Genomic DNA, 4715 nt, shown 5'->3' with positions numbered 1-4715 from the left:
AGGCCACTATTTGGCCAAATTATAATATTTATTACTCTTTTTCGGAAACCTTTTTCCTAATTATTAATAACTAACTAACTTTAAAGTTTAGTTTTTTGCTTACCTGACGAAGAGTGGACCGTAGCGAGAGTGTAGTCCTTAGGGAAGTAAAATCCTTCTCTTGAGCGATTGGGTGTAACAAGTAATTTTTTTTAACGCCGCCTAACGTAAATTTACATATTTTTGCATGCCATTTGTTATTGTTAGGAATCATGTCAATTAATGGCCCACTCCAATTCTATTTGAAAATAGGTTTATTGATCTAATTGGGTGCCTCTGAGCATAGTAGGGACAAGCAAGAGGAGGACACTTGCCCCACGCAAGGGGAAAGGTTCCTATTTGTTTTTCTTTCACAGTTTGATGAATAACGGCATTTATTTATTTTTTGTACAATACTGGAAGATAAGTATTGTAGTACATATGTTATAACTCCGCCTAAAACTTCAGATAAAAAACGATGAAAGTTCTAAAACTTTTTTTAATGTACAATACTTTAAATTATTATTATCAATAGTACCCAATTTTCTCCGAGAGGTGCCGGATAGCTATTCCGGCGCCTTTGGGCCAAGATTAAGCACTGCTTCTCGTGAATTGAGAATTTTATGCACTGGGGCCTGTTTAACCCACGGTTGAATTTCGTTCATGCTCTCTCGAGTCTGAGGCATCTCCGTCATGCTATGCTGCGGGAGCATCTTAACGTAATGAGGTTCCTCCCTCTAATTGGGTGCTTCTCATATCACACAAATTGCTACCTCTCCTACTGGCTTCTCCGCCTTTTCAACCCCTCGGCACCATCTCATTAGCCGTTGTCTGTCTCCGGCTTAGTGTCCTTTCCCTGCAGAACATTGTAATCTATTTAATGGATAGATATATTGAGAAACAGATTGCCAAGATGGATGTATCCGTTCCCGTCCAGTTATTGAAATTAATTTTAGTTTATTAAGTTTAGAAGAGAATGACATTAGTGTCTCTTTTATGCATCCACATGGTCCATCCACATGGCCCAAAGTAGAAGACTTATGTGAAGTGCCATTGAAAAATACTCTGTGCAAATTGCGACTCATTCACCGTTTCCAGTCAGTAGCAGTGGGTGTTTGCACACATTGGATGCCATGGAAGTAAACAAGATTGAACTTGATTTCACTCAATAGATGTGACCAATCATTTAGATATGAAATTTTCACTGTTATGAATGCTAAGTAGAATGAAACTTCATTTTTCCCCCTTTGATGATATGCAATCTTGGTTTAAATGAGTCTATAACTATATAATTGCCTAACTTTGACATGCCGTAAAACAAAAAGTTTAAAAATACTACCTTTTTTATTTTTTAAATTCATAAAAAAACATTTAAACTACCCACTGAGTAATTTTAAAGAAAATAAAAGGTGGCCTTTTTTAGTAATAAATTGTTAAATAATGACTAATGTTTATTGTTAAAACAAGTCCTATTTGTTTATAATTGCTCAAATGACTTGCAAGTTATGCCAGAATGCGTATATATAAATTAACTTCAAAATGAAACAAAAACCATTGCTTTACGGGCCATGGTTCCTTAGTAATCAGCATTTATGTGATTTTTCATTTTTTACTCTGAGGCCTGACTCTGCAATGTTCAAAGGATGGTAACTTTATAACGGTTCATTTCTGAGCTGAGATAAAGTGATCGTTATTCATCATAAGGATGATGATTTCATTTATATAACTTTCAGAGTCATCGGTGATGGTAACTTGACATGATTTTGCACTATTTGCCTGATTTGAGATGAAATGGCTCATTAGATATCCTTCGTATATAGTGTCATTCGTCTGAGGCTGAACTTTTTGGAAATCAATTTTGATAATAAAATGAAAAAAAATTGTTTTATTCCACCAATTCATTTAAAGGTATCACTAGTTTCGACGCATCGGCGTCATCATCAGATACCTAGGACGTAGAATATACTAGTATCTGATGATGGCATAGCTGTGTCGAAACTAGTTATATCTTTTAAATAAGTTGGTGAAATGACTCAAAGTTTTTTCATAATATTATAATTAGTACAGCCAAAAATGTTAGGAGCGCCATAAATCGGCCATTCGCTGACGCTCATATCTGGAGTAGGATGAACATTTCATTTTCATATAACTGTGTGTTTTGCATGTAACATGACATTAGCTTTCACTCAGTAGGTTTTCGCAGGTTTTTCACGCCCCCCTACTTGTGTGGGCGTTTTCCTGCTGTGGGTTTTTTCGCTGAAGGATATTACACAGTTATCCTCATGTTTTTTCCCCACAAACAGAAATTTTTTTACACAAAATTTTCACATATAGTTGTTTATATTTTTGACATTTCACAGATAGTGTAAATTGTATATCCTATGTATTGTAAACGTTTGTCTACCATTTTTTAATATGTTTGCATTGACGCTATCGAGGGGTTAGGTGGAAGAGGGGACTTCATAGTCTCAACCTCTCCCGAATAAAGGCATTTTATAATTATTATTATAAAAGATAGTTTCCGTCGTAATTCGAAAGAAACCTTTGAGATTTTAACGCATAAAATAGTTTCAGGCTTAACTTGGTGGAAGTTTAATACATCCAAGATCAAAACTACAAATCTATTTAAAAAAATACTTTTTATTTACAGGGTACTCTTGATGAGTATGTAATATTACTACTAATAACAAGGAAGTATGATTAATAATAATCATTTGCATTTCTCGTATATTATAAATAAAAAGTTTTAAAGAAGTCATCGTTTTTTTATGGCTGGTAAAACAACATTCCTCATTGTAAATTGTGAAGAAACTTTACAATGTACTTTCAGTTTTGTATTAAAGTGTGAAAATTACCAGTTGTTGTTTTTATCATGGACGTTGATATTTAACATAGTGAAAAGTACTTGTCTGTTTCAAGGCTTGAAAATGGCATTATGTGTCAAAACCTGGATTGGTTGGAATATATATGTGTGGAAGTAGACGAGTAATCTTCATAATGTTAAATATTCATCTATTTATATCGGTTCCGAAACACTTGCGGATACAAAATCTTAACTTTTTCTAGAAAAAGTCTTCGCACCTTTGAGTTAAGGATTCTTACTATCGCATCTCAAAATGCTGCAGCACTTAAGCGACTAGAAGACATTTATTAAAGAAGGATATATGCCCTTTTCGCAATGCCTTTACTCTAAAATCTGAAACATTTTAAAAATCGGATGAAAATTTCAGTATTTATCTCCTACTCACTACGAAAAACCAACAGTGGCGCTTCCAGAAATATTTCTATCTTTTAAATCAATAGAAAATGGCATTGCGCACAAATTCTAACACTAACGCGCGTAAATATCAAAATGTACAATTTCAGTCTACGATTTTATCCTAATATCCTTTTTGATGGCATAATGTGAAAGATTTCTGAAAAAAATCCAGCCTTACCATTGCATCTTTTGCCTTACACATGATTAATCGTAACAATTAAATATATATAAACGTTTCTCTAAAGGTTACACACCTAAGGCTGCTCGGAGATGTTGGAACTTAAAGAGTAAAATAAATAGAGTGGAATATTTTCTTTCTCGGCAAACCGAAACTTTCACACTCAAGCTACAAAAAACCTCGAAGGAAAGAAGGAAGAGAACTTATCACTTTACCTTTAGTGTCTGGAATTCACACCCTTTGCCTTAGTTCGGGGTGAATTGTACCTTAAATTGTCCCAACCAATTGAGCGAGTGAATAAGTATTTATGGAAATTTATTTAACGTAATGGAATGTCACCAAGTTTCGGCCTAGGTAGAGTATATCTTTACCATCCATCACTTTTTGTATTGTGAACATAATTGAATGTGTGAGAAGCCAAGAGGTAGGTACAAGTGATTTCTTTTTTCTACACAGAGTTTGGCACAGAAATTAGGTATAGAAAACAAACGAGATCAATTAGATGTTTGGTAGTGCTTTAATTTTCCACTCGATGTCAGCACAGTACAGAGACTCGCTCGTGTCCCTTGGCAACCAAGTTTTTGTGTATTTCTTCTAACAATTAACTTTACCTAATTCTCTTTAGAAAAAAAAAACACTTCTTCTCAACCCCTCAGTTATGAGTTCGTCAGTAGTTTCATAGGGTATTCTTTGAATATGGCACGAAAGTGTTGATACCATTGGAATTTATGCTTGATATTTAGTGTAAAAATATATTCTTAAATATATATTTCGGCATTAAATAATGTATCGATCCAGTCAATGTAGCCATGTTAAGTTGGAAAGAGTTACTTGTCCCTTTCTGGCTCTGCACCTATACCCATGGCGCGCAAATTCTCGGAAGGTAATGGCTAAACCCTGGATAATTTTATCCTTTGAAATCATTGGAATCTCCGTCAGACTTCTGGAAAACGTCTTTACGTGATGAGGTCTTTCGCCTTAATTGGCTTCCTCTTGTGATCATGCAATATTATATATTTCCATGGGACTTCAATACCCACTCTATCCTCAGTGGCTGCTCGTTACGTAACGTCTGGCTCTTGCTCTTGTCTTTAGCTATAACGAACAGAATGATGTAATCTACGTAATTGATGCATCGGGAAACGTCTTTTACGGTCGAATACACTACAAATCCTTGACTAATGAATCAAAAATCCCTAATCCAGGTAGGGATTCGTAGTATTCACTCAGTCTCAATTCAATGCAATCGTAGACTACGTA

Source organism: Ischnura elegans, chromosome 10, assembly GCF_921293095.1.
Source record: "Ischnura elegans chromosome 10, ioIscEleg1.1, whole genome shotgun sequence".
NCBI classification, from domain to species: Eukaryota; Metazoa; Arthropoda; class Insecta; order Odonata; family Coenagrionidae; genus Ischnura; species Ischnura elegans.
The sequence above is the reverse complement of the archived record's forward strand: the minus strand, read 5'-3'. Positions refer to the sequence as shown.